Source organism: Caloenas nicobarica, chromosome 1 (genome assembly GCF_036013445.1).
Source record: "Caloenas nicobarica isolate bCalNic1 chromosome 1, bCalNic1.hap1, whole genome shotgun sequence".
Lineage (NCBI taxonomy): Eukaryota > Metazoa > Chordata > Aves > Columbiformes > Columbidae > Caloenas > Caloenas nicobarica.
The window spans coordinates 177,087,565-177,114,538 of NC_088245.1; positions in this window are offsets into that span (position 1 = coordinate 177,087,565).

Below are 26,974 nucleotides of genomic sequence, written 5' to 3' on the forward strand. Positions count from 1 at the left end.
GGTGTCACTTCCAGCCTAATTTTTTCTGTGATTCTATTTCTGTGCAACATATCAGAAGACTGTTATGTTCACATTTAAGCAAGGTACTATCTTCTGTATCATGTGGCTTACCTTAGAGTTATAAGTTATGAAGTATGCTTTCAACTTCTTGGCTGTTAAAGGAAATGAGTTCCCCCTTGAAGCGGGCAAATAGGGAAATTTGGCCCATGAAAGCCATTTTGATAATATTATTTACAATTAACTGGCAGAATGGACAGCGAGGACCATCTGTCTGCTGTGCTTCTTTATCTGTTAAGATATGTTAACTGATGACAGACTTTGAGTATGTATGTTGCAAAACTGTATATTACATCATTCTATCTTACAAGAAGGACAAAGTTCATCCGTAATAGATGTAATGTTTAAAAGTCCCTGACATTCAGATGGGCATTGCACCTTATTCATAAGGTAGTCAACTTCATTTAATCAGAAGGAAAAAGCTACGTAAGAATTTTCAGTGCAATCACTCACAGGTAGGAAATTGAAGGTTGTTCTTAGAACGAGATTTTTTGTGATACAGAAATAAATCTTAAAGACAGTCCAGGATTTTGTCGGTATTCCCATACCAAACATTAAGCCACTGACTACCTTAAAGAGTGTACAGTCACTGTGTAGAACAAGAGATTGCAGATGAACACTAGTCATCATAGCATAGGTACAGAATAACTTGTCAGTTAACTACTTACATTTAACAAAGCATTGAACTGAAGATTATTTTAATGTACCTGATTGCCACTGTTCATCCTATTTTCTTATTAAACTCTATTCCTAATGACTTTCTGTGTGACCTTAGTTTATCTTCTGTTGGAGTGGGGGGGATAGTGGTTCACTATTAAAACAAGACTAACAGGTGAGGAGGTGGAGACCAGCATGCGGAAAGACATAGCCTCTAAGCTGGAGACTGCATGATCTTCAAGTCAGTGTTTGAAGGACTGGCCAAGTGTGGCAGGACCTGTGACTTAGTTGTGGTATGTATAGGTTCTTATAAGTGAAGTTTACTGGTGAGTAGCTCTGAGAAGGAGCAGGATTCAGCCATTTCTGTCACTCTTGTTTATTTGAGTACTGTTTCATTTATGCAGATGCTTGTAAAAGTGTTGTTCACCTATGTTCAACTGTTTGTGTCCCTTTGTGTCTGTATTGTGTGTTTTTATTTGGGCAGGCCTTCTGGGAGTGGATGCTCAAGCTCACTGCTGGAAGGACACACCTATGAGAAGCACAGCAGTCTTTCCTCCAGCCAGCTGGGAAGGGAGGAATCTTGTGAGTCTTCAAGTCAAGACTAGGTTTTCTTTTCCTTTTACAAACACTAGCTTCTTTACATTAAAATAAAAAAAAAAAGGTTGTTTAGTGAAAGAAAATTTCATAACTGAGAAGAAAGATACATCGATAATCAGCATTGGTTAAAAGTATCTTGTCAGTTTGTTGTTTTGTAAGGATGTCTCTGAGGTAATAGAATCATACATTACATGAGTTTGGGCACAACCTCTTCAGGTTCAGAGTCATAAGACCTGATTTAGATGCAGAAATGAGAGCAATGGAATCAGAAATGAAGTAATGGAATCCACTTAGAAACTGAACTGTCCTTTAGATGTTCCTATGCCTCTCTTTCAAGCATAAAGCCAGATTTCTGGTATTGGTGTATCCTTTGGATACTAAGCCTTGAAGAACACAAATTTTGTCCTGCAGTCTGAATTTCACTATAAAGATAAAGCTCAAAAAAGCAAAGTTGCAGTAGTTGCCATTTTGTTATGAAAATCCATGTCTATTTGACAAAAAAAGCAAAATAACATTAAATGTATGTTTTTGTGTTTATCTGTGTTAACAGTTCATTGATTTTATTTGCCCATCTGTTATAAACTGATAGCAATAATTATAACTTATTCTTTTTAGTAATTTATGAAGATTCTCCACTGTATGAATCTGTAGTTCGGTAATATAAAGTTATATATATCCAAATAGGAAGGAACAGTCTTCAAAACTCCAGACTGGCAGATCACAAAGGATGCAATTAGGTAAAGAATGAAAATATTCCTACCAAAACCTACCATTTTTATACATAAAAACAAGAAACTGAATTAACTATTGAATGTGTAGCTTGTAGAACAAGCAACCTCAGCATCTGTAGCCTCAATAGACAAGAGAAAAACATAAGGACAAGATTATAAAGAAAATTTTACAAATCAATTGTGAAAGACACTCCTCTGTTCACAAAAACAAACAAACAAACTATTCTTAAAAGAAAAATTGTCCACATAATTTCTAGGTCTTTATGGTGGAAAAACAGAAAGAATCAAGATAAACAAAAATCATGATTGATATACTTTGGGGGGAGACCACATATATGTTTTAAATAAAAAAAAACCATCAAACTAGAAAAGAAATATGAACATCTATCTAGATGCATTTCAGATGTTCATAATCTAGTAAATCCTGTATTACTATCAGGCCATTTCCTGATATCCACAGGAAGAAATAGAAAAATTTGCATTAAGTCCTTGTCACGGAGGCACCCCAAAGTCAGTTTAGGCAGACAACAAGGTCCAAAACAGACTTTATTCTGGCCGGAAAAGTGCAGCCAGTAAACTGACTAGAAACAGGATTTATACCATTAGTTAGCACTCCGATAACATAAAATGCAGGTTCATGTATCAGTTGAGATTATTGGGGTGCAGCAAAATAAGAATAAGGAGGATCCACAGCGTGCATGTGCGTACTCACAAGAAACAAAACCAGAGCCCCATTTTGCCCATAAGAAACCAACATTTGCCTGTTGCAGCAAGGACTTATTCAAGGATATATCCAGTAAATTTTCACTCACCCAAGCAAGGAGGTGAGGCGCTCCCAATCCCGGGAAGTTTCCTTAGACGGCATTCCAGTCTAAGGGGAGGGCTGCGGCTCACAGACCCGCTGCTCTGAGAAGACCACACAAAGGGAATCTTTGGCGGGAACCCCGTTTATTGTCTGATCAGATCTGGCTGTGGGCATTCCAGAAGCTTCTCAGCTTCTCTGAGCCCCTCCTCTGCTAACGACCCTGTCAACTGACTCTGGGTCCCCACAAAAAGAGCCATTAACTGCCCCATTGAAGGCCGCAGTTCTCAGAGGAGGATGTGCAACTGCCCCACCAGTTCTCGGGGTGGGGGGAAGTGCAACTGCCATAGTTCTTACTTCAATGATTAATTTTTTTTTTTCCTTTTTACTTCTATATGAACTTTCATTACCTAGAATTAGGTTTCTAGTTAACTAATCATCTGGGCTTCCTCTGTAACCACAGAGAGGAGCTACTAGAGGGTGAACCTGTATATCCATGTTAAGTTCTTTAATTCGGGATGGCATTCATATTCCTCTGGAAATACCTGTCTCTCTACCTTAATAATAGAGGGAGTTTACATAATAGATTTAGACATAAGTTACATCCTAACTGCTGAACAAAAGCAGGTCAGGGAGTGCACTCCAACACTGACCACTTATTTTTTCACATTGTTTAACTTTTAGATCATTTCCAGACTCTGGTTTTGATTATTCCAATTAGCCATGTTCATGAAAACCTGACACAAAGAATACTGGCTTTAAGTATCATGGATGCCAAATATTTGACATTTGCTCTTAAGTCTAGGGTTTAGCTTGTCCTCTTTTATTTAGCATTATAGACTTAGCCCTACAGGCTGAATTTCCAGGCAGCTAAAATTAAGTGGGGCAAGATGGAAGAGATATAAAGCTGTTATTTAATAATATCTGATTAATCTTTTTGAAATGTGGGCCATTAGGTTGGTGAGTAAAACTGTGTCAAGTTAAAACTCTTGTGTGGACCCTTTGATCTGCTTTACATTGTGGTCCTAGGAAAGAAAAATGAGAAAATAAAACAAAAGCTTCTAAGTGAATAATACCTAGGTATTCTCTTGAAAGATCATGGGGAGCATAGTAACTTCATATACTTTTCCTGTTTCTTTCATGAATTAAAATGTTTTGTCAGAGTTTCTAAAATAAAAACAAACAAATAAACAAACCCAAAGAAAACAAAACTACAAATTATTATCATCTTTTATTCCTGAATATGTGTGTTTAGATGACCTGGGTGGGGAGGGAAGAAAGACAAAGGTAGTGACCTGTTAGAAAACATGCATTCAGTTAAAATTTCAGAGACAAAAAAAAGATTTTTGAATTGGAAATGGAAAAAAAAAAGGCATTCCTCTTTCCTTGGCATACCCAGAAAGCAGGTAAAACTCAGAAAGAAAAAATAAAATATATATGTCTGTGCACACAGGAGTACAAATATGATTGCAAATGAGAGGGTCATTGCCTTTAGAAAAATAATGTTTTGACATAAATCTGTTATACTGTAATGTTGTAAACACTGCTATTAATGTGGGTCTGAAATTAATGTAGGATAAAAATGTGATTCTTCTTGGAGTCAAAGAACTATTGTTTACCTGAGAACAGACAAAATGAGGTAAAGAAATCAACAGTAATTGGAAATGCAGGTGGATAATAAGCTTACTCAAATTTATGAGTAATTCAAACCTAAATATTTCAAATATCAGACAAGTTAGTGACTCCAATAATGAAACAAGCAAAAATGTAGCTGTATTAATTACTTACTGTAAAAATGAAATATAGGTCACATCCTCAGATTTCATGGCTCTGCAGAGATCATTTGAATTCAGAGGATTGCTCTGATTTACATCAGGGGAAATTTGGACCATACAGCGTCCTTTTTCCTTCAAGATATATTTCTTTGTCATCTAACCATAGCTAAAATATGTATACCTTAAAGGGCATAAGAAAGGATGTGTTACTATACATCTGGAATATTTTCACTGAAGGATTTAACATGAAATGTCTGGGTCATTGGTTTAAAACTATATTCTATTCTTTGAACAAGTAAAATGTGAAGGACCTTGTGTATTCTTTGAATTTGGAACAAACAGTAAGTTCAGTGACTTTCGCATGCAATTCAGGAAATGTCTGTTACTAAATAATGGTTAAACGATACAAAGAACTTCAGAAATATAAGGAGTAGATAAGACTATTCATATGTGAATAGCACATTATCATCAGCTGAATAACAGAATGGCATATCATTTATCATTGTCAGTCACTGGCAACTCATGCAGAGTGTAAAAGGCTGTTGATTACTGAATAATTGTGAATAATTTCCAAATAAAAATTTACCAGTTTACTCTCACATTGCAGTAATAGTAATAATGTAATACCCCATTTTCTTACTACGTTTGCATCTATTTTATATCATTACTTCATTATTTTTAATTACTGAAGAAAAATCAGTAGAATTTAGAGTCTGATTTCTGTTTAGCATTAAATGTCTTCTACATGGTAAAGGAGGCCTTCAGCTTCCTAGGAATCAAATCTATTTTGTGACATTTAGCACCTTCTTGATAATACTTTAAAAACACATTATCTCTAACATTGAAGAACATTTTTTTTTCTTACTGTGGCTAAAGAACAGTGTTCTTTAATACTCTTCTTCTTAACACTAGATGAATTTAAACTTACATGTCGTAATAGTAATGGGTTATATTAACTGGGTGAATAAATGTAAATGTAAATGTAAATGTAATATAATAAATATAAGGGATTTACTCCACCTCAAGTAGGCTTTTAAATTTATCTGTTGACAGGGGAAGCTCAATGCCTGGGAAGACAGTGCGGTAGCACTCTCTGCTCTTCACAGAATCACAGAATCACAGAATGTTAGAGATTGGAAGGGACCTCGAAAGATCATCTAGTCCAATCCCCCTGCTGGAGCAGAAACACCTAGATGAGGTTACACAGGAAGGCATCCAGGTGGGTTTTGAATGTCTCCAGAGAAGGAGACTCCACAACCTCCCTGGGCAGCCTGTTCCACTGTTCTGTCACCCTCACCGTGAAGAAGTTTCTTCTCATATTTAAGTGGAACCTCCTGTGTTCCAGTTTGTACCCATTGTCCCTTGTCTTATCATTGGTTGTCACCAAGAAAAGCCTGGCTCCATCCTCGTGACACTCACCCTTTGTATATTTATAAACATGAATGGAGTCAGCCCTCAGACTCCTCTTCTCCAAACTAAAGAGACCCAGGTCCCTCAGCCCTTCTTCATAAAGGAAGTTCAAGTTGAGTAGAGCTCAACTTGAGCTCTTGTTGAAGTAGAGCTGCCATGCCACCAGGAATGCAGTTCAATCGGAAACCAGAAGAGACAAAGCTGGTCTCTGGGACTGTGCCAGCCTGGGTTTACAATCCTTTTTCATGAGGGTGTGTGAGACTACAAGTGCAAACAGAAATAGCCTCCCTGAGGGATGTAAAGCTTTGGCTAGCAGTGTTTCCCATCAGCAACGTTCTGGTTTGTAACCAATATTTACATGAATGTGGGAGAAAAATAGTACAATAAAAATAAAAATATATTACAGTGTCAAGGTTTAAGGCAAGGCAACAATAAATCGTGGCTGACGCTCTCTGTTACACCCTCACCCTCCCTCCACCCTTTCCTTTAGATCAGAAAGATGCTAATGAAGACAAGAAGGAAAGGAGACTTAGACTTCATGTTGGAAGGTTTTAAAGGGTTTTACTAATGCTACTAATAAATAGAGAAAATATACAAAATATACAAAACCAACCATGAGTGCTCAATATGGAGTTGGCGTCACTCCAGCAGTGCTGGAGCTGGGTGGGCAGAGCGGGCGTGGCTCCAGCAGCTGCAGGGCAGGCACCCGGAAGTCATGGGCGAGACTTCACAGCAAACTGGAAACTGGATGCAGGGATTGCAAGGCCTCGGGCCTAGCACCACAGGCACAGGTGACAAGGTCCTCTTCAGATGCTGGCCATAGTCCAAGAGAGTTAGACCCTTGTGATCGCCATCTTATATAGGATGTATGACGATTATGGGATGGAATACTCAGTTAGTCAGTTTTAGTCGCCTGTTCCGTCAGCCTCTCCTTCCAAATATGTCCCGTTATCAGTTAACCTTGGTTACCATAGTAATAAATCTAAACACAAGCTTTTTCAGCCTTCTGTTGTTCCTCTTATCAGCACCAAGTACAGTGTCCAAGGAAAAATATGCAGGCACTTAGAAGGCACTTAGCTGAACTTAGCTGAAAGGAAAAATCATTAAAAGAGAACTGGTCTTGTTTTTAACAAAACCAGGACATACAGAGATCTCAATTCTTTAAATTTTAATTTAGTTATCTAAAATTTAGAGGTTGCATTTAGCTCCGACTGTAACACCAAAATTTAGCTTTATTAGACTAGACTAGACTAGACTATTTCCATTAGAAGGGACCTACAATGATCACCTAGTCCAACTACCTGGCCACTTCAGGGCTGACCAAATGTTGCCTCTTTAACACTGACAGGCTTAGGTCATTGACCACCTCTAGGGAGCCTGTTCAGTGTTTGACCTCCCTCTCTTTAAAGAAATGTTTCCTAATATCAAGTCTGAACCTCCCCTGTTGCAGCTTTGAGCCATTCCCACGCATCCTGTCATGTCCCTGAATGCCAGGGAGAAGAAACCATGTGTGGGTAACTGAATTCAACCTACTGAAGTCTAGGAAGCTGTTCAGCTCATTCTGAAGTAGATAACATTTGCTTGGCTGAATAGCCATAGGGATTATATTGACTTTATCCTTCACTAATTATGATGGAAGATTAAACATATGGCTTACAGGTAGACCCTATAATTAAGCATCTAAGCATATGTAATATAAATTGTTAAACTGTGTCACACTTACTGTCTGGTTTAAGCTAGTTGTACAGGCTACTTCTGTAATCAAGTGTAGTCAAAGAAGAGGCCAGTAACACCTATAAATTGTAAGTGCACTAAAAAGGCATAACCAACTGTGGCATGTGTTTTGTAACATTGTCACAATGCAGTCAGATTCAATTTTACAAAATTTTATAAGCAATGTGGTCATCAAAGGGGCAAAGATGGACGTAGTTGTACACAGGGAGCACACAAGAAAGAAATGACAGAAAAAAATGGTAAGAAGAGCACAAAGAACTGGAAATAGGCAGGACATCTTTCTGAATACACAAGAAGTGTGACTGTTGGGAAGGAAAAGGGAGAGAAGGGAAAAAGGAAAAAAGGAAAAAAGGAAAAAGGAAAAAGGAAAAAGGAAAGGAAAAAGGAAAAGGGAGGGACATAAGCCTTACAGGGAGCAGAGACTTCCCTTTTTTGGGAGGGGCTGCAACAGCATAAAAACATCATGTGAGGACAAAAGACAAAAATTGAAAAATATATTTGCACTTTGGTTATGACTTCCTCGTTGATGAGCTCTCAAGCCTGACCACCTTCATCTTAAAGCTGAGAGTCAACAAGAAATGCAGCTGTCAGTGCTAACTGTACAGCTTCAGCAAAATCGTAAAGTATACTCACAAATTATAGAATCATAGAATCGTAGAACAGTTTGGGTTGGAAGGGGCCTTGAAAGGTCATCTAGTCCAACCCTGCTGCACTCACATGATTTAGAATATAAAAAGTGGGAGTTTTGTATATATGCATATATGTATTATGTATATATATATGTAGTAATGATCATTAATAACTTGTAAGAACTGACCATTTGCAAGAAATGTTTTGCTAATGAATGTATTCAGTAAACTTTAGTTTTAAATTTTAAAACTGAAAGAATTTTTCAGTCTTCTAAACACTCCATCACAGCAATCTCTAATTTCCTGATATAAATATACACATATTCTTTTGCAACACAGGAGAGAAAGATAAACATCTCAGGTTTTCAGACATTCACTTCACTATAGGATTCTCTGTCGTCTCTTAAGTGTCCTTAACTTTTTCCTTAAATATCCAGTCACGATTATTTGCTTAAAGTCCATGTCCAACTTTTAGACAAACAAAAGTAGAGAAATCTCATCTAAAGTCAGATTTCTGGAGAGAGACAAGGAAGATTGATTAGATGAAAAAAGTGTTGGAGAGAAGTAGAGTTAGAAAAGAAATAAGGAACATGTATAAAAGACCGAACAGAGAAACCAGGAAAAGAAAGAAAAGAGGAGGGGAGAGGAGAGGGTAGGAGAGGAGAGGAGAGGAGAGGAGAGGAGAGCTATGAGACTATCTGTTGTTGACCCACCTGAAATGGAACAAACTAAGGAAAGAAAAAAACAAAATACAACCAAAAGAAATAGTATTAATTATGTCCATATATTAGCTCACTAAAAAGAAAGTTTATTAACAGTATTTCACAGCTAACTGATTGCAAATGGATGGCATATCTGTTCTACCTTCCATTAGACACTGCAAGTTCTAGAATAGATGCCTTTAAGAATATCCTGTAATCATACTTTTTTGAAATTCAAGATTGTTAAGAACACAGCCTTGGAGAAACTGTACCTGGGAAAGCAAAACAAGTGCTGTTCTCATAAGCTACTGGTTTTAGTTCTGAGAGTAATAGATAGAGGGTACATTTTAAAATGCTTGGTTACTGATACTTTTTTTTTTTTTTTTTGTCTTTTGGGGTGGGTGTTTGGTTGGGTTTTTTGGTTGGTTGGTTTTTATTTTTGTGTGTGTGTTTTGTTTGTTTGTTTTCCTTGCTGTTATTTTAACACTGAATGTTCATAATATTGTTTTCTCAGGACTTTTTTAGTAACAACGAACCCAAAAGTTTGCATTAGCTCATCATAAAGCAGCATACAGTATGCTATACACTAAGTAGCCTCTGTTATTCTGGATCAAAATTTATCAACAGCCATACCTTCATACTTTGAAATACAGAAAAATTCACTTCCTAATAAAAAGCATTCTGCAAATAGCTAAGTATGATGTGTAGCGCAATTGTTATGACAATCTAGTTGGTAATCCTATCATTTATTGAATGTCATCTAACTTATTTTTCAAGACTTTCAGATCCATGTTCATATCACCATCTTTACCCGTAACTTATTTAGGTTGCATGTCAATGATTTATATATATGTCCTGAGGGCCTAGAGTTTTTACCTTTGTATTGGTGTTTTTTTCTTAAATAAAATAATTATTTATACAGAGGCTATAATTTCTAAGTTTTAACAGAAAATTAAAGAAGCAGACTTTCTGAATGTTGTGAAAGCTCCAACTAAGAAAACCCAAACTTTAAATTACAGAAGAGAAAATCAATACTGATAACATAAGTATATAGAATATTTTCATAAAGAAAATAAATAACACTGGCAATATAGATAAAACAGTGACTTTTTACTGCTAATGAATAGAAGTATGTGAAAGTAATTTAAGTTTTACAGAGGCCTTTTTCCTAAGGCCTCCCTCTTCCACGGTTGTTCAGACTGTCTGCACCTGCAAAGACAAGCCCTTAGAGTAGTCTTTCCTGGTACACAGACATATTCATTAAAATAGAGATAATACAGACTAACAAGAGGTTGTGGCAGATCTGTCAGTCATTTTTTAATTCTAATTCAATTGTTTCTATATGTTACAGAAGATACGAGATTATATGAGCTCATTAATATATATTCAGTTCCTAGATTTCAAAACATATTTTAGATAGACTCCATGATTTTCTGTTGAAATAGAGTTATACATTCATATAATTTTTTAAAGCTCATGGTGAGGTCTGATAAAATAAAATTTCATAAACTGATTGACAACTTATCTGCACTGAAATACCTTCATGCTGTAAAATGTTAGCTAAAACATTTGTTCTCACATTTCTAATCAACTTTATTGTTTCCTATATTAGTACTGCTTGAGTTTTGTAACTAGTGCTATTTTAAAATAGAAGATATATGTACTTTAATAATAAAAACGTTGCTTGTTACATATTTTTAGAATGCATCATTCAGAAGCTGTTTAAAGATGCAAGTTATTGTAGCAAAACATCATGGGGCCATTAAGATTTATAAGCTGTTAAATGATCTTCAGGGCAGAAGCAAATAACATGTAACACCTGGCATAGACAGTATGTTTAACGATAATACAAATCCTTTATGGTACATTAACACCTTCAGAAATGACTAATGTCCTGAAATCAATTCCAGAAGAAGTTACAGATGAGGGTCAACACATAATACAATTGCGCTGAAGAAAATCAGCGAGTAGAATTTATCTATCTCCTTTATGCAAGCTCTCATACCATTAATATTTCCAATAAACAGAATTTGAGGTGTGTTTGTGATGGATGATATTTATTTCCTTGAGGATCTGAACTATTTTGCTATTTATCAGAATTAGAGCTATTATGCATTCTATTCCTCATTACGTGCCTAATTAATTTGCTGTATTAAAAATTCATCTTACTTTGTTCAGATCAGGCAAGCCAAAACCTTCTAATTTCATTGTGCTCAAAAGATTAATTTTCTCTGCTACTGTAAGGACTAATAATTTATTCATATTACCTGAATCAATCAGAAAATCACTTTTTTCCCACACACACATTTATTGCAAAGCTAGAGGGCTTCTGTAAGTGTTTGTTTTCCTGTAAATTTAAAATATTTAATTGGCAGAAATTGTATGAGATTGAACTAAAGAATGTGAGCTTTTGCAACACATATAGGGACACATAATTTCTTCACGGTGAAAAAAGGCAGCAAATGGTCCTGCTGAGCACAATACCTGTAGTGAAACTCACTAGAATTTTTTTTTCTACTTTAAAAGACAGCTAGGGCCTTGTGAAAGCTAGTCATATCTTTTGCATTTTGAATAGTTGATTCCATTACTTATTTTTCAGTCTGTATCAAAATATCAAACAATTAAAATTTCTATGACAATACAGTGATGTCAAGAATAAACAAACAAACAAATAAATCAATCAATAAATAAATGGACAGTCTACATATTCTCTGCATTCAAAAATACAAATTATTTTGATAAAAGATGATGACAAATATTCAGTTCTACTACATTCTTTGAAATATTTACATTATAGGTATAGCTGTACATATCCAAAATACATACAAAATATGTCATTTTGTTCTCTACTGAAGCTCTTTTAATGTGTTGGAAAATACTGTGATTTCCCAAACTTTTTGACATTTGAACTTTTTGTCCTTAATCAGACTTATTAAAGATTTTCATCTCTGACTTCGTTTGTTTGAATTATTAAAGTTCAAATATAGGTCATTTTGTCTGATTGAGATTTAACAGAATGTTAAAACTGCACATTCTAATATGGAGTGGAAAATTGTAACTGTATCAATTATTTTCCCCCTTTTTCACCACTGTAGGATATAATTTATTTCACATTAAAATTGTAATTATGAAAAAAATATATAACTTTCTGTGGGTATATATTAAATCAATGCTCATAAGTTTCACTAAGAAATCTGATGGATAAGATGTTTCATTTATCACTGGCTCAGAAGGAGATTTATCTTGGCAAACATTAACTATCTTTAAATTTGGCATATAGTCTAGGACAAACTATGATGACTAATTTTATTTCAGACTCAATTAAAAAAGATTGAAGACATATGACCATAAGATAGATGGAAAGAATACACATTCTCAAGTGTTCTCTTTCCATAGATCACAGGGCACAGAAAACTTGATAGGCACTTAACTTATAGAAGGATGAAGAGAAGCAAGATAAATCCTATCCTTGACGAATGAAGGGGAAAAAAATGACCATTCACCTAAAAGTATATCTGTACATTACAATATAGGTTGAAAAAGAAAGGATCTACTTGTGACACTAACAAAGTCTTATAAATTCCAGACATTCTCAAGAAATGTCTGTTGAAAGAACAGGGAAGATAGTATTCGTGGGAAGTCGAAGAACTTGCCATCTGCTTCATTTTCTGCAGGATAAACTGCCAATTACAGATTTGTCTATGACCATATAGATTTGAATTTCAAGGAAACAATTATTATATTTCTGATATGCATTAAAACTCATGAGGATGGATGTGCTGAAGAAATAAAGGTCTCCAAGATACCAGATAATGAAGCAGTTCCTCCAGCTCAAAGATCACATCTTAAAAGTAAGGTATTTTCTCTTATGGCAGACAACTGTCTTTTACAGGCAATAAGATCCTGAAGAGCTGTGTAGAATCATAGAATCATTTTGGTTGGCAGAGACCCTCAGGATCATCGAGTCCAACCATAACCTAACCTAACTCTACCACTAAACCATGTCCCTAAGAACCTTGTCTAAATGTCTTTTAAACACCTCCAGGAATGGTGACTCCACCACTTCCCTGGGCAGCCTGTTCCAATGCCTGACAACCCTTTATGTGAAGAATTTTTTCCTGATACCCAATCTAAACCTCCCCTGGTGCAAATTGAGGCCATTTCCTCCTGTCCTATCACTTGCTACTTGGGAGAAGAGACCAACACCGACCAACATTATTTAAGAACAGGAGATCCACAGGATTATGCCTCTGACACTACATCTATCCCAGTAAACTAAAAAGGCAAGTCATGGGCTTGAACGCTGGCACACACTTCTGCACGCTGACTGCCTGCATGCTCCTTGGCATGTGTTTTCCCACACTGGCTACCACACTACCAGAAGAGGTTCAGACATGGTTTGGGGGATAACAAGCTCACTGCAAACAGCCTGGTCAAGGCCACTCTGTTCTGAGGTGGAAGAAAATCTAGCTATATAGATATGAATCACCATTTCACACACCTATGGGTACAGAGAATACGTTGTGGTCTCTTTTGTGGCACAAAAACATAGCCTAACAGAAAAAGATCTAACTTTTTGATCCCATGCTAGAGATAGGCATAAATATTTGCTGCTGTCTAAAAACACATCCTTAAATGTGTATGAAAATTTAAGATCAAAAGCTAATTGATTGCTTAGTTAAAAAATGCCATGATTAAGCAGCATCTAATTATAGATTCAGGTATTGTATTTTCCACGTATAATTTTGCTTCAGTAAGTAAACTTTCTAGACTTTTTTTTAATTTTCTTTTCTTTATAAAAGAAGTTTCAACTTATTTTTCCCTCTCACTGTCTAAAATCCCAGAAATCATACTTCTCTAGGATTTATGTATCGGTTGTTATACATGTCTGCTTCAACATAGCAGACGTTAAGAATGAGACATTGCAACACTTGCCTAAAAATATCAATCATCTGGCAGCATGGGGAAACTAGGCACAGTTAAGTAGTTATTTAAGATGTAGTGATAAGGACCCCACACTACCTCTTCTGCCCTACATGCTGTTATGGAATGTATGTTTATGGGACCCAGTTCTCTTAAATGTATGTATATGTTCACATGTAAAGAAATTGGCATAAATGAATTTCTGGATTTGAAAAGTTTATTATACAGACGTGTAGGAGATTCTGCTAAAGCACTCCTTGCAAAACAGGAATTTTAAATCTGATAATAGAACCCAGCCTTTACGGTTTGTATACAAATTGCCATGTAGTATCAGTTCAGACACAATGCTTCAACATGATACTCTGCAGTCTTTAATTCCTGCCAAAAACAAACATATATACTTTCATAAATCCTTTATGATCTCTTTTTGTCTAAAGCTGCATATGCCTCCTGCAGCCCTCTGCTCTGTTACATAAACAATTCATAGAAACAGCATGAGCTGCTTCTATATATGATTTTTTTTTAATGTACAAAACACATTTTAACTGCTTGGTTGGCTTAATATACTTAAATTATACCAACAGATTTTAATTATTTAGTAGTGGTATTGCATATGGGAACACTATGATGCAATGATATAAAATTAAGACTTTTTAAAAAAAAAAATTTAATAGCAGCTATCAACTATTGTATATGGAAGCTACACTCCATGGATATAAGTCTTTTGATGCAAGTTTCTTTTGATTTGTTCCATTTCATCCCCACATAACAAGGTAATTAAATCTATCTTCTCAACATCTCTGGCACATTTTGAAATGTTTTATATTGTAACATTGCAGCATATGCATGCACGGTTCACTGTTAATAAACTGATGCCACAAATATATATACATTTTATATACATAGCAAGACTAGTAATAAGGTAAAATTGATATAAAACTGTAAAAAAACCAGGGGGTTCAGATGCAGCAGAAATTTTAGGCCTGAATTTAGATTTTTGCTGAACATATTCAGAATTGCAAACCTGATAGTCCTCTGTCAGGTGCTATCAGATAATGTAGCATAGAAAAAAAAGTTGACTTGAGGGACACTTTGGCTACATTTTTTCTTAGTTTCTTCAATATGTGCTTCTGTATATAACAGAGCTTTTCTGAACTGATAAGAATTCTACAGTTCAGTGAGTAAGCTGATGTGGTTGAGGTCTACAAAACTTGTAATAACATGAGTGACTTTGTAAACAACTATTCTAAATATATATATGTGGGTGTAAATATACATATAAAGAGGAGTTGTTCTATTCTAATTATTAAATAAATCACTAGTTAAAAGATTCATCTAATTGGTGGAAATAATGGTTCTATGTTTTCTTCTATTTGAAGAGATTCTTCAGTTGCCATGAAAATACATGATATAGTAAGATACTCAAGGTAACTATCAGTTCTACTGCAGCTACTACACAAGGCCCAGAAAAGTAAAGAATTCATTAAGAGAGGAAATAGCGAGAAGAAATGTATACATTAGAATAGTTAACACAAATGTGGAAGAAAAACCATGGGCTTTACAGGCTGGTTAAAACACAGAAGATGTCCCATGGGTTGGCACTAGATTTAGATTTCTGCCCAGCTTTGTAAGGTTTATAACTATTAAAGCTACAAAACTGTACTCCTTTTTATGTTTTCTTTGTATGACTCAATGATTCTTGAATTATGTTCTGCAAAGTGGAACCATCCTAATAGTCTTAGTAGCTTACACAATGGTTAGGGTACTTAAGTGGAAAATTGAAATACGGGTTTTAATCTACTCATACACAGAGGGAACTGGACCTCTATTTCCCTCTTCCTAAGAAATGTTTCTTTAACATACAGGCAGTTGTTGAAAAATCAGGCAGATTCACAACTGGGTTAAAAGAATAAAAAAAAGAAAACAACCAAAACACACACACACACACACACACACAAAAACCCAAAACACAAAAAGAGAAATAAACCGAGACCAACCAACCAACCAAACTAAACCAAACCAAAAACAAATGCAAACAAACAAAACAAAACAAAACAACCAAACAAACAAAAACCCTAGAAAAACGAAGCAAGCAAACAAACCTGAGCTTTGCTCAATTATTTGGAAGAATGAATGCGAATACCTGACCTGAACTGGGAACTCCAGACTGCAAAAGGACCTTTTTGTATCTCCTGAGCAAGGCATTCAAAGGGAAGACTTAAGCTTTGTATCTTCACCTAACAGACTATGAGGGTTAAAGCCCATTCTTGCTCAGTGTTTTGAAAGATTCGGCCCATAGTCCGTATCTTTACTGTTCCTTTTTCGACCAACATTTACTATTAATATGTATTTGATATGATAGAGCTATATTTTAAGCTACAGTCCACACCAGAGTGAGTGAAGTGGAATTATATCCGCTGTGTGTCAAAAGCGCTTGTTAGCATATACATTTATCAGATAAAGTAATAAAGATGCAACTTATGATTTTGCAGCAGCAGTAAAATCCCCTGGATAATGACAAAATGTAATGACATGGATGCTGAGTGAGATGGTTGCATCTGAGAAGAAAGCGATTGCTTTATGGAGAGAGTAATATAAAAATATACACATCACAGTGCTTTCACCTCTGTAAGAAATTTTTTGACACTGCCATCAGAACGTGTGGTATAGAAAAACATACATTTTTATAAGATCATAATATTAAAAGCTATTCATACTGACCACTTATGATTATGTTATCTTACCTTCCATGGAAGATACAGAACAAAATATTTTTTTAAAATAAAATATACAGAAACCAGAACTAAAAGATTTAAGGTACTTGAAAATGTAAATACATTTTTATGTGGATTCATTATACATTTTTTAAAGTGAATTAATTCAAACAAACATAACTACCCCAAATGATGAAATCCAAACCCACTCAGATATGAAAATTTTCAACTTTACATGAAAATAGAAACTTCAGTTTTTCACAAAGCTTATGTTGACAATTATCCATATCTGAGGCAGTGTTAGGGACAGATTCAAGAAATATAAAATATAACATTTATATAAGAGAATCTGAACACATAAATTGTATGAAATATGATGTATAACTTGCGAAATTTCACCATTTACCATTTTTGCTAAGTTAGAAAACTATTTTTAATGGCAATATGTCATACTGCCCAAAGTTAATCTAGAGTTGTAGAAATCTTTTGCGAGTCTCAGATTCAGCTTCTACTGTGTGATTAGAAAAAAGGGGTACTGTGGTACACGTAGCTTTGGGGAAGGATTTTTAGTAATACTTTCTATTGATCTCGATCCCATCTGAGCATCTCCTGCTGATTTCTCTGAGGGACAGTTAAAGCAACAACTTCATCAACTGCAAAAATTCTACACATTATTCTATGCAATATCTTCTTTAGAAAATCAGTCTGGATAATTACAAGTGAAACTATAGTTCATTCCATAGCTATAGATTTATGGGAAGATGACAGGTTTTGCAATACTAACATTAGACACACTTTAGCCAAAAGGATATCAAATTGTTCCTGTTCATTACAGTAAATTAATGGATTGTTGACAAAATGTCACTGCAGAGCTTGAGAAGCCAGCTGTCAGAAAATCAGAACAGGATTGTAGTAACTGAACCAGGTATGTGGAAATATCCATGGGTGTTGTTCATGGACTCCTTGATTGCTTCCACGTTTCCTATTTCTAATAGTTTTTCTAAACAATTTTTAATGGATAAGCTTGATATTTGGATTGTTTTGGGAGGAGGAGTTCTTCTGCAAGAAAAAGAGAATGTTCTCCTTTAATTTTAGTTTGTAAGCATTTGTAATACGGAAAACTAATTTATTTAATTAAGCTTTCTGACAGATTGTTCACGTTCATTGACATAATGAAGTTTCACACTAACGGTGTGTCATTTTGAAGAATCAAACGGAGAACTTTTGTTAATATCCTGGATGTGACCAGACTTGATCACACTATACAGATAACTTGGAAGATTTTTGTTTCTGCCTCTGACCAAAAACATACACCTAAGTTTTACAGAATAAATTCTTGCAGGAAAACCATGAAAATCTTCCATGGAGCTGAAATATCATTTTAAATGCCTGCTTCTGGAATGGAAGTTAAACAGCTCTAAGCGTTTCAAATGGCAATAGATGGCTTTCTGTTGGCATCTGCATTGAGTACCAAAAGCTTTTCATTTGTGCTAGGTTTTTTCCACTATTTTACTATCATGATAAGTGAAAGGAACTTTAAAAATGTGTGTTAAGTTTGTACTGGAAGGAGAAATGCAAAGGAGAAGGATGACTATGTTCATACTTTGGGTACAAAGCTCGAGAGTAAAACTAGTACAACAAGACAGGTAGACTGGGAACCTCGTTCAGAAGTTTCTGTGATAAGAAGTCACACATAATGGACAGAAAGCTAATGGAAATAATGTCACAGGGAAAATGGAAGAGGCAAGCATTAAGAAACAAGCCCTAATAAGTGTAAAATGGTGAAATGTGTACTGTATTGAGGACATGACTTCCTGTTTTCTAAAATCTATTTTGTCAGGTGTAATAACGATAAACAACATCAAAGAAAAATTAGAAGGATCCCAAATCAGTGCAGAATGAAGAATTTACTGAAGGCATGAGGAAAAAGATGAAACAAACACAAAGTTTCTGTTGTTTGCACTGCACAGTACAGAAAGGCCACAAAAGATCTATGGATTTGCTGTGAAAAAACTTCCTGAAGGGAGAGAAAAGAAAAACAGGATAAAAATGTTCAGGCACATTGCAGTGAATAAGAGATTGCCTTGTATGATGGACAGATCTAAAAGCTGCTTTTGAGGCTACTGAGCAGGATGGAAATCAGAAGTGCCTGATGTGTGCTTAGAGAGAATCTGAAAGGGAGAAAGAAATTCTTCTGTATTCTTCAGTGCTGAAAATATTCAAATCTGTCATATGGTAAAATTAAAGCAAAGCATATGTAGCCTGGACTTAAAAAAAAAAAAAAAGGCAACAAAGCATGACCATAAACCACAATATTCTGCACAATTCATTCTTTAAAGGTCTTTGGTAAGCAAATTCCATTAAATAAGAGCTCATACTTTGAAAGAATTGTGTGTATGTTATTATGGGGAAGTTCATGTTTCCCACTAGTAAATTTTCTTCCTCTGAAGAATGAAAATAATCTTTACTTACCAATCCTTACAATTCAGTACATTATTTTTTACTTGTTTTGCCTGAACTTAGTGATGCTTCTGAATTCCCTGGGCAATAAATCATGCTCTGTCACAAAGAATGACTTGCTTAGCCAGAAAAAGAACTAGAAGCATATATTGATGACTGTTGCATAATAAAAATATTAACCCTTACATATTACACTGTTGATACCCTATAAGTAAGGTGGAAAAATTTCCAAATAAGGATATTTTATGAATGACAGTGACACCCTAAATACTCTGCAGAAAGAAAAATGCCAAAAACTTGTTTTCTGTTGAAGACATTTTTTTAAATTCTTTTTTCAGAAAAAAAAGTCTTCCTTGTGAAACAAATGTTTTCCAGTTTCTGTTCCAGAAAGAATAATCTTCTGTTTAACCTTTCTTCTTCAGAAACCTCAAGGACTTTTCAGACACCTGAGAACCCAAATTTATACCTAATTAGGCTATTAAACAACCACATAAATCTTACTGCTGCTATAAAAAATGGTCAAGCTGCTATAGATATCAGATACTGCAGTGATACTACACTTGCATCTTAAACAAAACAAAAAACCCCACAATGAAGTATTTAATTCAGCCTTAAAATGCTATGCTTGATATGTTGAGGGCTTCACAAAAAGCATTTTGATTACTACTTTTTTTCAGTTTCTGAGTATTGAAAAGATGAAAGACACACCATGTTGGAGAGGAACAAAGACCTTGCACAAAGTCCTCTACCATATAATGAGGCTATTTACTGAAATGCAATAGTAAAGGACTGAAGTTAACATTTTTAAACTTATTATTATTTAAATTATTTTCAAATGAAAATTGTGACATTAATAATATAGCACATGATTTCTGAATACTTGTGTTGCTGGTATGATCATCATGATCAGCTTTGCATTCATTTCTCAGAGAATAAAACAATGATACAATGATATGCAAGTTTATATAGGAGAACTTAGAATTTCTTCAAAATTAATTCATATATGTTTTTTCCCATGGACAAATGGGAGATGAGGGATAGTGGAACACAGTGTTCATTCAAGTACCAATCACAGTGTTTAAGACAGTGGTGTTAACTTCCCACTCTTCTTCTTAATTGGCACTGAAAAAACCATTATTTTCCTGCACATGTCTTCAGCAGGAAAGCTCCTGTGTTCTCAGATAAATAGAGTATTGGCAGTGAATGTGATCCTAGTAGTGAGGCCCACTGTCACGGTCCCTATTGCAAAAGCAGACTCAGCATAACATTTTGCAACACTTCAATGTACTGATTCAGCATTTGTGAGACAAGTAATTTAAAAGAATAAATTTAGCATAACATCAGGTTTGAGTCTAAAACGAGGGACATCCTTCACAATGAGGCACATTTAGCAGGAAAGTTTTAAATAAACAGGCTTACATACATGCCCACAATCCCTGGTGTAAAAATAAATAAATATATAATGCATACTCACCATGGTTTCACTTAAGTAGCAGTAGTTTAGAGAAAACTGCTGTATGAAGTAAGCAGCTTATACAGCGCATCTTTTGATAGCTGAATTTATTTGCTGCATAAATTAAGAACATGATATGAAGCACAGAGGAAAACAGGACCAAAACATTGGTTTGTCCAAATGAGTTGTCTAAATAAAAAAAAATGCTCTTGTTAAATTGCAGATATTATGTACATTTACACAGATATGAGGGTGAAGCCGTTAGAATAACAGAATGTCCCAAGTTGGAAGGGACCCACAGGGATCACCGAGTCCAACTCCTGTCCCTGCATAGGACAGCCCCACAGTTCACACCATGTGTCTGAGGGTGTTGTTCAGTCTCTTCTTGAATACCGTCATGCTTGGGGCCATGACTGCCTCACTGGGGATCTTGTTCCAGTGCTCCACCACCCTCTGGGTGAAGAACCTTTTCCTAATGTCCATCCTAATCCTCCCCTGGCACATCTTCCTGCCATTCCCTTGGGTTCTGTCATTGGTCAATAAAGAGAAGAGTTTGACACCTACTCCCCCTCCTTCCCTTGTGAGGAAGCTGTAGACCATGATGAGGTCTCCTCTTAGTCTCCTCCTCTCCAGGCTGAACAAACCAAGTGACTTTAGCCACTCCTCATACGGCTTCCTCTCCAAATCCTTCACCAACTTGGTAGCCCTCTTCTGGACACCCTCCAGTAGCTTAATATCTTTTTCATACTGTGGTGCCCAGAACTGCACACAGTATTCCAGGTGAGGCCACACAAGTGCAGAGGGCAGAGCCCAATCTGTGGCTTGATATAGCCTCTTTACTGAAGTCCACAGAAGATTTTGAATGAGTGAGAGATTTTGCCCACTATACAGCATTATCTAATTAGTATCAATTCCAAAAACTTACTCCAGCTGGAGAGCAGAAGAACTTTTTCTTTTGAACATTCTGACCATTTTACTAAAGATTGAAGAACATCTCAATAAGGGTATATGCACTGGAAGACAAATCTGACTAGCTATTATCAATTAAAAAAAAAAAACCTTAAAGGCAAAGTAGAATAAAAAATTATACTCTCATACTTCACCTCTTTTTCATCATATGTTGGAGAAAGAAAGAGTCACATGTTAATGTATATTTTTTACAACTGAGTGTCTAAAAAAACAAGCTTCGAAAGAAGCTTCATCTTTATTCTTCCATGATTTAAGATTTTCCTTTTTACAGAAAATGATGGACTATTGGATATTTTGCAGAAGAATTATGAATGTAAGAATCGAAATCTGTGCTAATAGCCTAAATCTAGTCTGCTTTCAGATACTCAGTTATACTATAACTCATCAGTCATACTAATCTTTTAAGAAGAGAACTGGTTAAGAAAGCCAAATCCCACCTGTAACTGTATCTTTCCAGGGCTGTCAAAGGCAACAAGAAGTGCTTCTCTAAGTACATAAGTAACACAAGGAAGTCTGTAGGAGAAATGTAGGCCTGCTGCTGACTGGGGAAAGTGACACAGAAAATGGAAAAGGTTGAGGTAATGAATGCTGCCTTTGTGTCAGCCTTTATTAGCAAGACCAGTTTTCAGGAATCCCAGGGACCTGACACCAAGATGAAAGCCTTGAAGGCATACCTTTGGTGGAAAAGGATCAGGTTAGAGAATACTTAGGCAAAGTGGATATGCAGTCCATAGTTCCTGATGGGATACACCCATGAGCACTGGTGGAGCTAGCTGATGTCATTATGAAGGCACTCTTGACAATCTTTGAATGATTAAAGTGATTAGGAGAAACGCCCAAAGACTGAAGGAAAACAAAAGTCACTCCTATTCTCAAAAAGGGCAAGAAGGAGGGCCCGAGGAACTACAGGCTCATCAGACTCACCTTGATCCCAAGGAAAGTGATTGAACAACTAATCCTGGAAAACATTTCCGTGCACAAGAAGGACAAGTCAGTCAACAGGAACAGTCAGCATGAATTCACCAAAAGGAACTCATGCCTGAGCAACCTGCTAGCCTTCCGTGATGAAACAACTGGCTTGGTAGTTGAGCGGAAAGGAGTGCATATTGTCTACGTTGACATCAGTAAGGCTTTTGATACTCTCTCCCATAAGATTCTCATAGACAAGCTGTTGATTTACAGGGAGGCTGAGCAGTGAGCTGGATTGAAAACTGGTTGAATGGCTGGGCCCAGTGGGTGGTGATCAGTGGCACAAAGTCTAGTGGGAGGTCAATGATTAGTGGTATACCTCAGGGGTCAATACTGGGTCAAATCCTGTTCACCATCCTCATTAATGAATTGGATGATGGGGCAGAGTGCACCTGCAGCAAGTTTGCTGGTGACACAAAACTGGGAGGAGTGGCTGATATGCCAGAGGGCTGTGCTATCATCCAGAGTGACCTTGACAGGCTGGAGAAATGGGCCAACAGGAACCTGATGAAGTGCAACAACGGCAAATAAAAGTCCTGCACGTGGGGATGAACAACCATGTGCACCAGTACATGCTGGGAGCCACTCAGATGGAAAGCAGCTTGGCAGAAAAGGACCTGGGTTTCCTGGTGATCACCAGGTTGAACATGAACTACCAATGTGCCCTTGCAGTAAAGAAAGCTAGTGGTATCCTGGGCTGCATTAGACAAAGCAGGTCAAGGAAGATGATGCTTCCCCTCTATTCGGTACTAATGAAGCTGCACCTAAAGTTCTGTGTCCAGTTCTGGGCTCCAAAATACAAGTGAGACATGGCCATCCTGCAGAGAATCCAAGAAAAGGCCATGACGATGATGAAGGGACTGGAGCATCTCTCCTGTGAGGAAAGACTGAGAGAGCTGAGACTGTTCAACCTAGAAAAGAGAAGGTTCATTTAGCTGATTTTTTTTTCTAATAATGCGCAAACCAACATGAATATTGAAGCAGATGACCAATATACTTTAAACTTTCTTCACCACTATTCACACAGCTACAGGTATTGTCTGAAATTAATGCTAAGAATTCCACTGAAGTTGTCAATTTTTTTAGCTCTTGCTCTCCCTGGTGGACCTGCATAACATAACAACACTAATGCCTCCATAAATCTAAATTTTATTCTAAGGAAAGGTTAATTAGCACATTTTCATCACCTCCAATAAAAGCCTATCTTTATGGCAGTGATGTTTTTAAGTTAAAAGAAAATTCAGCTACTATGAATGTCCCTTGCTAAAAGAACTTAGATTTAAAACTTACTGTAACTTGCACCTTAACAGATACATACAAATTAATGGTTATTTATAGTTACTGAAACAATTTGGTAACTTAAGCAGTCAATCTGAAAACAATTATCATCAAAGCAAATTATTGTTTCTCCTTCAATAAGTACTGAATAAATAAAAGAAAAAAATAGTGGAGAAAAATTAGTGTTTAAGTGTTTTTCTCTGAGTGACCAAAGCATTATTATCTTTAGCTCCTGGGAACCTATGAGGCTTTCTCCAATGCTCTGGGAAGAGAGGAAATGTCTTTCCTAAGGCTTGTCATCCAGGGACAAACTGCATATATCAAGTGTGCCTTTGAATTTCTTTATTTTTTTACCTAAACAACAGCCGACTCAAGGTCTCAGATCTGTTTTTTTTTTCTTTTTTTTTTTTTTTTTACAATAGCTGGTACATAGGAGCAACAGATTTTAAATTAGGGGAGCCCCTAGCAAAATACCTTTTATCAATCTAGTATTTATGTTCCATTAGTTCATTTGTAGGTTTCAGAAAACTCTTTTACTGTGTAAGCCTAGAACACAGATCTCTTTTTTCCAGTAATACTACAGTATTTTTTTGCCTATTTTTCTTTTCTACATAGCTGGTTTAAATTGCCAACCGCAACAGGATCTTTGGCTGCTGTTCGACTAATTATACATCCAAAGGGCAAAAGCTCTTGCCAGTTATCTCTTAGCTACCTGGATGAAACATCAGAGATAGAAAGAACAAATTCCATGCTATCTAATATCTTCTCCATTCTGTATTTTTTTAAGGTGGCCTTCATATGGGGCAAAACATAGACAAAACAATATGAGGTGAATATCCTCTTACTAAGGGATGAAGATCTGTTCTGAAACAATACCTCAGCAATTTTTCCAGTTTTCAACCAATCCAGTCTTCTATTCCTTAACTGATGGAGTATAAGAACATAATACCATAACTTAATTGTTCCCTTTGGTCTTTTCCTACAAAGTAGATGATAATTCATGCTGCAGAAGTCCTCACTTGTAGCATCCTTCTTCAATAGATAGGGTTGACTCTTCAGAAAATCATCCAATCATCCTAATTTTTATGGTCAACAATAGGGGATATACTGCTCTATCACCTATTTTCATTATGTGTGCTGAAGACACTTTTGCAGGAATATCGTAGTAGGAGGAATATGTAAACAACATGGATTTAAATTCAGCCTGTGAGGGATCTAAAGACATGTTGACTGCAAAGTGGAAACTACAATGGAGACCCTTGTTAATTAGGATAGAATTCTTTCAAATGTATTTTTCCCCATTAATAAATTTGCATAAGACTCTTTTAAGTTTTTTAATGTAATTTAGGTAAACTAGCAGATATTGGAATAAATGCTTTTCCCCATCATTGGGAATGAAAATGATTACAATTTGAATATATTCTTCCAACATGAAGTTGAAAATACATTGTTTCTTTTGCTCTTCTTGCTGTTATCAATAAACCAGATCAAGTACACCAATTGTTCTGAGGAAAAGTAACATATTTCCAAAATGGAGTCCAAATAGCTTGCAATGACAGGTTACCTGCTTCTTGTAATTTCTCTACATCACCTTAATCCTTCCGGGTCTATCTTTCCACCATTTTCAGGAATGAAGTATTTCTTATGTCCTCCTTATCAATTTTCCTTTTTCTTGTTTTCTGGCTTCCCCCTTTTATATTTGAATTTCTCACTCCTTTCTTATGGTGAATATAGATTGAATTAGGATTTTAAAAGGTCCATTGCTTGCGTCTTGTATTGAGTAAATAAAACGTTGCTGTTACCTATACTCACTCCTTAAATGCAGGGCAAATAGATATGAAAGAAGACAGAAACTTAGTTTATTTTCTGAACACAATACATATATATATATTAAAAAATTGGACCTATTGCATTGGTGTTAATAATTCAGTTCCCGTCAGAGAAAACATATTCCTAGTTTTAAGGTTTTCATATATATTACATTTTAATGCAATCTAGTAACAATTTATACATAATTCCATGTTAAAAAAAAGTAACTGAATTTTGTGTTGTGCAATACAATAACACCTTGAAGGAACTCCTTTAAAAAAATCCTTAGAATAATTAAATTGGCAACAGCTAATAACATCAAAACCAGTTTTTGCTGTTCACTATAATTGCCTCAGCAGGAAAAAAAAGTATCAATATTGCTTTCTGAAGTTCAATGCAGTTTCCATTCAGTGCACTCTTACTTTGATTTTCTAATATATTACTTTGAAATCTATGAGCTGAGACACTCATTACTTTCGACTACAAATGGCTGCAAAATTGATGGGAAATCTGCCTTAGCATACTCAATAAAAAGCCCCTTTTAAGATATTCTATTGGCAGAACTTCAGCTATAAAGAATCCATTCGTCTTCTCTGCATAATATGAAGAGTCACACTCTGTGTTAAGGAGAACCTTGAATGTATAGAGGTCAACTATGGCGATTGCGGAAGCCTTATTGATTGCCTCTGGGTCAGCATCAGAGAGGTCATCTCCAAGGGGATCTTACAGTAGGCATCTGCTACCAACCTTCACACCAAGGGATAAGGCCAATAAAGAAATATTTGGGTCACTTAGGCAAGGTTCAGGTAAACAGAACCTGGTTCTTTTGGGTGATATCAACTACACAGACATTTGTTGGAAGAACAGTACAGCAGCTCACATGTCACCCGTCAAGCTTCTGGAATGCGTAAAGGGCTGCTTCTTCATACAAACGTTAGATGTGCCAACTAGGAATGAGGCACTGCTGAATTTGCAGCCTACAAACCAAGAAAACCTGCCTTGTGATATCTCGATTAGTGACAGCCTTGGCTGCAGTGATCACAGTATTGTGAAATTTGAGATCCTGATGAGCACGCTGAAAGTTAGTACTGAGACAAAGTTGGGAACAGAAATCCAGGTTATGCAAACACAGACCCACCACCAGTGAAAGAAAAGTTGGTATATGAAGTATTACTGGAGCTTGACCACTGCAAGTCGATGGGCCCTGACAATATCCACCTGCGGGTGTTAAGAGAGCTGGCTAATGTCGTGAGGCTGCCTTCCATAATTATGAGAAGTTGTGAAGATCTAGAGACATCTGGAGACA